The sequence below is a fragment of the Carassius gibelio genome, chromosome B25 (assembly GCF_023724105.1).
Source record: "Carassius gibelio isolate Cgi1373 ecotype wild population from Czech Republic chromosome B25, carGib1.2-hapl.c, whole genome shotgun sequence".
NCBI classification, from domain to species: Eukaryota; Metazoa; Chordata; class Actinopteri; order Cypriniformes; family Cyprinidae; genus Carassius; species Carassius gibelio.
Genome location: NC_068420.1, coordinates 23,642,698 through 23,652,516, shown reverse-complemented (window position 1 = coordinate 23,652,516; position 9,819 = coordinate 23,642,698). Strand labels below are relative to the sequence as shown.

The 9,819-nt window shown below is 36.9% G+C and overlaps 1 long non-coding RNA gene across 1 annotated transcript; it reads right to left on the bottom strand.

Annotated features, from left to right (window-relative positions):
- Positions 1-776: 776 nt before the first annotated feature.
- Positions 777-6,145, bottom strand: LOC128013857 (uncharacterized). The gene is made up of 2 exons (XR_008183430.1): positions 5,297-6,145; positions 777-3,166 (listed from the first exon to the last, which is right to left on the bottom strand). It is a non-coding gene; the product is annotated as an uncharacterized LOC128013857 (long non-coding RNA).
- Between the last annotated feature and the right edge of the window lie 3,674 nt (positions 6,146-9,819).

Sequence of the window (9,819 nt, the reverse complement as noted above, 5' to 3'; positions counted from 1 at the left end):
GGGTACTGTAAGGTCCAGGCACTCGGCCCAAGGAAGGTATCCGGTGCTGGATGAAGGCTTCCTGCGTGTTCTGTCTTTCAGCGCGTAAAGTTATTCAGTTTAGGTTAAGCTCAAATCTGACTCCATTTTATTATTTAATCTGACTCCATTTTCTTATCTAATCTGACTCCATTTTAGTATGACCTCGAATTTAGGTTGAAAGGCAAATTGGTTGTTTGTTGGTCTCTAATTATTATTGTTATTCTTCTGAGATTTGATTATTCTAATTTAACTCTTTACTTTATTTTACTCGTTCATTAGGAATCTATGTCGCTCAGGGTGCCCCACGACGGCCGTTCTTCTACGTGTGCCCCACGATCACAAACTCGCCAGTCTCAACAGTAGTCAGAGGTTTATGTCTAATCCATTTAGTCCCCCTCAGCTACCCATGTACAACTTAGTTAAAGCTCAAAACAATAATCAGCGGTTCTGCTAGCACTATCTGTCTAGCCCCCCCGACAGTCATATAACTTCGTACAACTTAATTAAAGCTGAGACAATAACCAGCGGTTATGACCAGTACTGTTACTAGCCCCCCATAGTTAATGCAACTGAGTACAACTTAACTAAAGTCAAGCGGTTTAGCCAGAAATCTAAAACCTCACCTGATGCGCCCCATGCTCCATCTAGTCTGAGTTTTAGTATGCACTTAACCCTGGACGCAGATTTGCGGAAACATAGCCTTCACTTAATCTCCTTGAGAAAATAGTTTCAGAGTCAGTCAGAGTAAATCAAATGTAACAATTTATTATCAGTCAGGTAAAGATTATGCCAATTACATAGCCAATTCATAGATATCAAATCAATACTAGACACCAAATTCTCAAAGATGAATCTAATAGTAAAAGATGCATACCTGACTCTTAGAAAAATACATAGTATGAAGTGTGTGGACACACTTCATGCTATGGGCTCATTCCAGCTACAGAAGGCCCTGATCCTTTTGCTGCAATCGTTTAAATACCTCACACAAACATCCCCCGAGATGAAGACAGAAACTAACAATTGGAATTTGCATTAGGTCAGGTCCCAGACCAGGGTAGTTTACACCTCAATGGGAACAGGAGGTAATTTACATGGAGGACCCTAGGAAGGGGCACTCCCTCCCATTACAGATATACAGAATATCTCTTAATTCTTAGGAAATGAATTATCTTTTAATCTACTTTTGTAAGACAGACACCATTGTACCAGTTGCACTGAGACAATTCAAATGACACCAAACATGACTGTAAATATCACTTGCATTAATATATACCATTATATTCTACTATTGACCATTCTGAGTGAGCTATGTGAAGGGAAGGAATGGAATGAGTAGGAACTGTTGCATATGTGAGAGAGGCATTTCCTGCATTTTCTCTCAGTGAGATGTGAGAACAGATGTCTGTATGTTAATGCACTGTGTGTCCTTAGTATATCTCAGAAGATCAAAGTGTCTGAAGTTTCTGTAATTCTTACAGTCCGCCCTTTGACCACATGACACGAATACAGATGATTCTCATAGGGGTCACTTGTCAGGCTCTTGTAGTCCTTGTGATGTAGTATTTGTTGTTGTAGAGGCCTTGAGAAAGGCCTTTGTGTACACCATTCTCAACAGGTGCATGTAGTTTGAATTCAGCAGGTGGATGAACAGGTTTAAGAGATTCACCTGTCTGGTTGGGAACAACCCATGTGCATAGTTCATTGAATCAGTCCAGGCCTTTTTAGCTTGACGTGTCTTTCCATCTTTAGTGCACCTTCCCTCTGTCTTTCTTGCCTCTTTTGATGAATCTTGTCACTTCCAACTGTGCAGATTTCTGGCCAGGCTCCAACAGGTGAAGGGTTCTCACTGGTTACACACTGCTTTGTGTGAGACACCTGAAAAGCATCTTAGTGGCCATCCAATGACTGAATTTTGATCATCTTAAAATTTCATCACCCATGGAGTAAAATAGAAAAGTCATAAGTTAACATAAGAAAAATAAAACAAAAAAGAAACCTGATGAATTCATGTTAGCCAGTGCAAGTGGTACATCTGATGTTAAAAGTCTTTCAAGGTCAAATATGGTAGAGTGGTCCAATGTACATTTTGGTATGAATGACTCAAAGGAAAATGCAGCAAGAGGTCAGTTTAACTTGAGCATTAATTTAGAGGTATGCATCAATAAACAAGTAATATAATGACAATAAGAATCATATTCAATCACAATTATGAAGGTATATATATAATAATCACACTGTTAATTCAGGAATCTTCTATTGCAAGCCACTTAAGAAGATGTAAGGTTAGAACATGATTAAAACATTTTCCTACAATGGAAATCCTAAATTCCTAACGTGTGTGTGTGTGTGTGTGTGTGTGTGAATGGTATCTGATATGAAGGCTAAGTCACAGTTGATTGTTTGGTAGAATTGTAAATTTTATAATTGACTGACAGAAATGAAGTGCAGGCACTTCACATTTAATCATTTTAATAATGCTTTTTGTCATTAGTGATGTGTTGGGAAACCAGGGGCCCTCTGGCTTCTCAACCACTCTAATAACAATCATAAAGATTCAATATTTTAAATTGTAAAGGCTTGTCTGCCTCTGTGTTCAAAATTTGTGCCATCAATCTGTGACTATTCATGCAAATGTGTGTTACAGTGTTGTTCCATGAGTTTGCAGACAGTTGCAAATAGTTATATGTTGTGTGTCTATTTTAGCATGGGATAAATTATATTGTCCTGTGTGTGTGAGGCTATGTGGTTCTGTCAGTGTGAAGATGGACAATAGATCTTTAGAGGAGTACCTCATTTGTAATCTAAGCCATCATTGTCTTCTGTGTGTAGTGTACAGACTGGATAGTCTAAATGAGGTGATGCAATGGATGAGGTGTGTGTTCTATGGTCATGTCTTGGAGATGAATGGAGTCTAATCTATAGCAATCTGTGTTGCAAAAATTTAGTTCCGGTTCTAATCCGGGAGGCCATGTAGATATTTGCGTGGTGATGTTCTACTGTGAGGTGTGAACGGCCCCTTCAAGTGTCTTCACATTCATCTCCCGCATTTCAGGTTATGTAACAATTCTTTTGTCCTGTCTTGGTGCAGATGGGACCAGACACTTTCCTGGTATCTGTCCTCCAAAGAATTGCAGTGGTCAACCTGTGACAGAAACAAATACAAAGAGAACCACAGTTAATTTTGAACTTTTCATCAGTTTAGTGTTCTGGCATGTGGAATTATTTTAACTACATTCATCCTCATGTATTGTAGTTTTAATTCCAGATGTCACATGAAATGGAGTTCGGTTGGTCAGATCTGAATCACTGCTCCTGTTTCAGTGCAGTCTGAGTGTGTAACACCTGATGCTGCTCTTGCAGTAGAGCCCTCACAGTCTGCTGTGTCATGAGCATTAGAGACCCCAGTCCAGCTTGGGACATTTTCTAGATTAGTTGGTGTTTTTATCACCCATGTCTTCAAGAATTCCAATGGACCCATGTCCATGGCTTTAGTTGCATTTGCTCTAATTACAGTCAGATCTGTGGGCAGAAATGTGTTCATCTATTTCGATGTTGTCTGTTTAACAAATGTTGTTTTATGGTGTTGTTCACACATTTAGATATCTGTGGCACATGAAGACCTCTTGTATTTTGGTATGACGTTTAGTATTTTTACACCCTCCTTTCATTATCTTTCAAGTCAATTTAAAAGATCGAATGGTGTTTTGTGGCTGCATTCGACTGTGGCTTTGTGTAAATAACAGTCATGCTCCAAACAAAGGCAAGGAAGTTTTACAATTGCGATGCAAATTTAGTCCTGTATTAACAGGGAGTCAGCATGAGAATGTGAGTATGAGGTGTGATCTGGCTCAAAATGCTTCCACACCAATGGCTTTTGTTAAGGGGGCCACACTATTGAAATGAAAATAAACCTCCTCCCTTTTTTGAGAACTGGGTAGCAGAACAATGAATTTTAATTTTAACGGTTAGCAAATTACATTCCTCCATGTAGTGCCATGCTTGGCGATTATAATATAATGTACATTATAAATTGATTTATAATATAATTATATTATATTAAAATAGTATATATTAGAATAATATTATTTCTGGTCTCTGGAGAGTCTTTGGAATAATTTAATTGTCAATTTTTCTGTCTTAGAGAAGACCTTGTAATTTGGCCATGCAGTCACAGTAGTACACATATGTACATTGTATGCACAATAACTAGTCCTTCTCAAAGCCAATGAGAGACTCTGAAGTTGTTAACATTTAATGCAAGCAAGCATATTTGGAGTACATGGTCAAATCACAACTTGTCAGAAATTTTCCATCTGCAATAAGGTCTAAGTTGACACAAATTGCATTCTCATGTCAATACATTTGAATATGAAAAGGTGCTGAGGAGCTGGGCAAGCTCAGGGCTGATGCAATACACAATCACTGTCTTTACGTCTCAAAGGTTTGCTTATTTAATGTAGTCTGTTTAAAGACTAAATGAAGGTCCACTAGGCATTTGGTTGGTATAAGTTGTGATATGTTTAATTGTGTGTTACTATTTGGCCATAAACACCTCCCATTCAACAGGGAGAGAAACATTCTGAGTGAGTGCTTTGATCCACTCTCAGAAACAAAGCCATTTGTTTTATATTATCATCTATTGTTTGACTGCAATCAAGAGGAGTTCTGCTCTGTAGTAGTAAGTCCTCAAAAGTTTATGTATCATTTTGGGCTCAATTAAGCTTTCTTGGAAGCTCTTTTATCTGTGTTGTGATTTTATCACTCTGTTTTTCCCAACTTCCATATCATATTCAAATGTATCAACTTAATTGATCTTCCTTTATCAAATAACAAGTTTTCCAATTGTTTATAATTTAGCATTTTTATTCTGTTTGCTCATTCTCCTTAAATTGTTGCTCATTTGTTGCAATTAAGCAAATAAAACAATATAGAACACAGTTAGTTGAGTAAAGCTTTAGGTTCTATTTTGAACTCTCCATTGCGTACCAGACAATAATTTGGATGATGGTATTCCAATTTTAAGTTTCATCTCTTGTTGCTTAGGCATGCAAAGAGATATTTCCACTTCAGAACAAGGGATTTCATTCCTCATCTACGCTGCGGCTATCATGTCCCTGACAAGTTTTTGGTTTCGTCTAATTCTCAAACCCACCGGATCCGGTCTCCGGTCTAACAACATGAGTATTCCGACTCATTCTAGATATGTGTATGTATGGGATGCGTCTGTCTTTCCCTCAATATTTCTAAAAGGCAAAAAAAAGAATTGACTTACCACAGCAGCTGGAGAAAGAGAAGGAGATGGTCAAACCTCTTGTTCGGTACAAATCCATATTGCACTGAAAGACGTCACTCGCCTTTTTAGCAGATCCCGTTACCAGTCACCACTTTGTAAGGAGATCACGTCGGGGTCACCAATTTGTAAGGTCCAGGCACTCGGCCCAAGGAAGGTATCCGGTGCTGGATGAAGGCTTCCTGCGTGTTCTGTCTTTCAGCGCGTAAAGTTATTCAGTTTAGGTTAAGCTCAAATCTGACTCCATTTTATTATTTAATCTGACTCCATTTTCTTATCTAATCTGACTCCATTTTAGTATGACCTCGAATTTAGGTTGAAAGGCAAATTGGTTGTTTGTTGGTCTCTAATTATTATTGTTATTCTTCTGAGATTTGATTATTCTAATTTAACTCTTTACTTTATTTTACTCGTTCATTAGGAATCTATGTCGCTCAGGGTGCCCCACGACGGCCGTTCTTCTACGTGTGCCCCACGATCACAAACTCGCCAGTCTCAACAGTAGTCAGAGGTTTATGTCTAATCCATTTAGTCCCCCTCAGCTACCCATGTACAACTTAGTTAAAGCTCAAAACAATAATCAGCGGTTCTGCTAGCACTATCTGTCTAGCCCCCCCGACAGTCATATAACTTCGTACAACTTAATTAAAGCTGAGACAATAACCAGCGGTTATGACCAGTACTGTTACTAGCCCCCCATAGTTAATGCAACTGAGTACAACTTAACTAAAGTCAAGCGGTTTAGCCAGAAATCTAAAACCTCACCTGATGCGCCCCATGCTCCATCTAGTCTGAGTTTTAGTATGCACTTAACCCTGGACGCAGATTTGCGGAAACATAGCCTTCACTTAATCTCCTTGAGAAAATAGTTTCAGAGTCAGTCAGAGTAAATCAAATGTAACAATTTATTATCAGTCAGGTAAAGATTATGCCAATTACATAGCCAATTCATAGATATCAAATCAATACTAGACACCAAATTCTCAAAGATGAATCTAATAGTAAAAGATGCATACCTGACTCTTAGAAAAATACATAGTATGAAGTGTGTGGACACACTTCATGCTATGGGCTCATTCCAGCTACAGAAGGCCCTGATCCTTTTGCTGCAATCGTTTAAATACCTCACACAAACATCCCCCGAGATGAAGACAGAAACTAACAATTGGAATTTGCATTAGGTCAGGTCCCAGACCAGGGTAGTTTACACCTCAATGGGAACAGGAGGTAATTTACATGGAGGACCCTAGGAAGGGGCACTCCCTCCCATTACAGATATACAGAATATCTCTTAATTCTTAGGAAATGAATTATCTTTTAATCTACTTTTGTAAGACAGACACCATTGTACCAGTTGCACTGAGACAATTCAAATGACACCAAACATGACTGTAAATATCACTTGCATTAATATATACCATTATATTCTACTATTGACCATTCTGAGTGAGCTATGTGAAGGGAAGGAATGGAATGAGTAGGAACTGTTGCATATGTGAGAGAGGCATTTCCTGCATTTTCTCTCAGTGAGATGTGAGAACAGATGTCTGTATGTTAATGCACTGTGTGTCCTTAGTATATCTCAGAAGATCAAAGTGTCTGAAGTTTCTGTAATTCTTACAGTACTTAGGGTCAGGTTAGCAACAAATCCTGGGATACAGAACACTTATATAAGCAACCCTAACCTGAATATCTTTAGACTTATTATATATATATATATATATATATATATATATATATATATATATATATATATATATATATATATATATATATATATATATCAAATACATAGTCTTTTTTACCGCAATGTCATCAACAAACATATGGGCTCACTTCGGACAATGCACATCTGTTTGCAACAGGTAATTTGGCTCTGACATTTAGATGTGCCATCTCTCAAAGGCTGACATTAATCCAGATCTGTTCAATATGAAGAGAACGTCGCCTCATGACGCTGTTCCATCTCAGCATGATCACCGACAGCAAATCTCTTATGAAAAATCCAGCATATGAGTAGCTGTAAAGTTGCAAATGAAGACAAATGTTGTTTGTTTAATTTTGTCTTTTATTCGATCCAGTTGTTGTTTGTTGTCATTTGTGTTGCCTGCCCAAACTAAATACTAGTTAATTTTGATCTGAATGCAGAGCTACAACTGCACAACACATGGCTCTCAGCTGGCAACTCTGCAGTCAAATTTCATAAAGTTCATTTTGATATTATTTTGGATAATAATTAATTATTTTAGGGTATGTGACATCTGTATAGTTCTCTGAGAATAATTTATATAATTTGGCTATTTAAAATTAAATTGATAAAAATGACTGTAAAGACATAATATTAGTATATAAAAATGCACTAATTCCCCAACTGTTTTCAACATTGATAATATTAAGAAATATTAAATTATTAATACATATTTAAGCAACATTTTAGAATGATTTCTGTGTGATCATGTGACACTGAAGTCTGGAGTAATAATAGCTGCTGAAAATTCAGCTATAACTACAATAAGCAAGTTTGATTATTATATCAAGAATCTGTCTGCATAAAGGTGAATGGAGACACAAAAAACACATTATACTGTAATTTTGGCAGGCTGAGAATGAAGTGTTTGGTGATATGTTTCATACTTAGGGTTTCTGGACACCAGTAGAAAGCAAAATAGAGAAATAAATACAATATAAGTTGCCAAAAATAGAGAAATGGGGTTTCTCAGGACAGCAACAGTGTGCTGGCTCAGGCTTGCGGTTTACTTTGCAAGCTTCGCTCTATTCTCTGTCCTGTTATCACTGCAATCAACAGCTCTAACTCAGCCAAAGCCAGACAGAGCCATTCAATAACCCCACTCTTCATTTTCATTTAGAAATATGATAATGGTTTAATAGTGCCATCTGTTTCGTATTGCAGAGCTTCTGGTTCAAACAGTTTAAGTTCTGATGAACATCACAAGAGAGGAAAAACAGACTGTAGCTTAGATCATCAGAGCTGCATTTCTCCTCATTTTGTTCAGTCTTTTGAATTTACATTATATGAACTTGTATAACTTTAAATACAATTAAAGAACATATTGTTTTGGTTAGATGGCATTATGTTGTGATGGATTGTTAATGCATTCGTTCAAAAGTGTGCTTTCCATCTACTTTTTTTTTCTTACTCTAAGTGTAACAAATTATTATTTTTATTTTTTATTTTTTTTCGTCTCACATCATCATAAACCTCCACAGAGAACCCATTTGCACATTTTTTTTCCTTTGAATACTTTGAAACACAATTGTGCAATTATCTTTATTGTGTTTAATTGCATTGACCAATATTTTTGGGCAGGATATAAACTGTTTTATGAGTGGAGAAAAATACCAGGACCACACATGGTACACACACACACACACACACACACACACACACACACACACACACAGTGGAATGAGACTGTGTGCAAACCTTTTTTATCACTTTGGAATTCTCTGCTGCCAGTTGGAGATGAAAAATTTGTGACCTGTAAAAAATAAAATAGAAATATTTTGGGAGCAATAACATTTTTAACCCGGGGTGTGACTATGTGACTATGTGACTATAGTGACTCCAGAGTCCTTCTGCATTCTGCTGCTTTAATGGGATTATTCAAACAAGTCCTGTATAGCAGAGAAACCGGCTCTTGTTTTTCAAAGCTGACACTGGGTTTTGTGCTCATATGGGAAAACTGTTTGTTTAGTCACCAAATAAGTGCATCAGTCAAGTGGATCCCACACAAGACTTGAGCATCCGAACATAAATAAACAGAACCTTCCTCTAGAACTCCCAGGAAGAGGCCGGAGTTTAAAATGAATCATTTTTTTTTTTTTTTTTGTCTTTTATATTTATTTACCGTTCATTTATTTGTTTGTTTGATTTGCATACAATTGTGTTTCAAGGAGTTCAAAGGAAAATGTGTAAAAAGCTTAAAAAGGTTTATCTACTAGAAGCTTATGATCACAAGACAAAGAATGAATTATACCAAGAGTAAAAAAAAAAAAAAAAACAGAGTTGGCAAGTCCACTTTCATGCAATATTAACAAATAAATGCATTAACACTTCTATATTAATTCAAGTTTAATTCAAATGTTTTATTCCTATTTAAGTGTATATGTGTGTGTGTGTGTGTATGTAAGTGTATACTGTATATATATATATATATATATATATATATATATATATATATATATTCCTAGATAGTATTTAAAGGGGGGGTGAAATGCTATTTCATGCATACTGAGTTTTTTACACTGTTAAAGAGTTGGATTCCCATGCTAAACATGGAAAAAGTTTCAAAAATTAAGTTGTACATTTGAAGGAGTATTTTTGTTCCCAAAATACTCCTTCCGGTTTGTCACAAGTTTCGGAAAGTTTTTTTCGAGTATGGCTCTGTGTGACGTTAGATGGAGCGGAATTTCCTTATATGGGTGCTAAGGGCGCGTCTGCCGGAAGAGTGCGCGCTCCCGTATAGCGAGGCTGAGCAGCACAG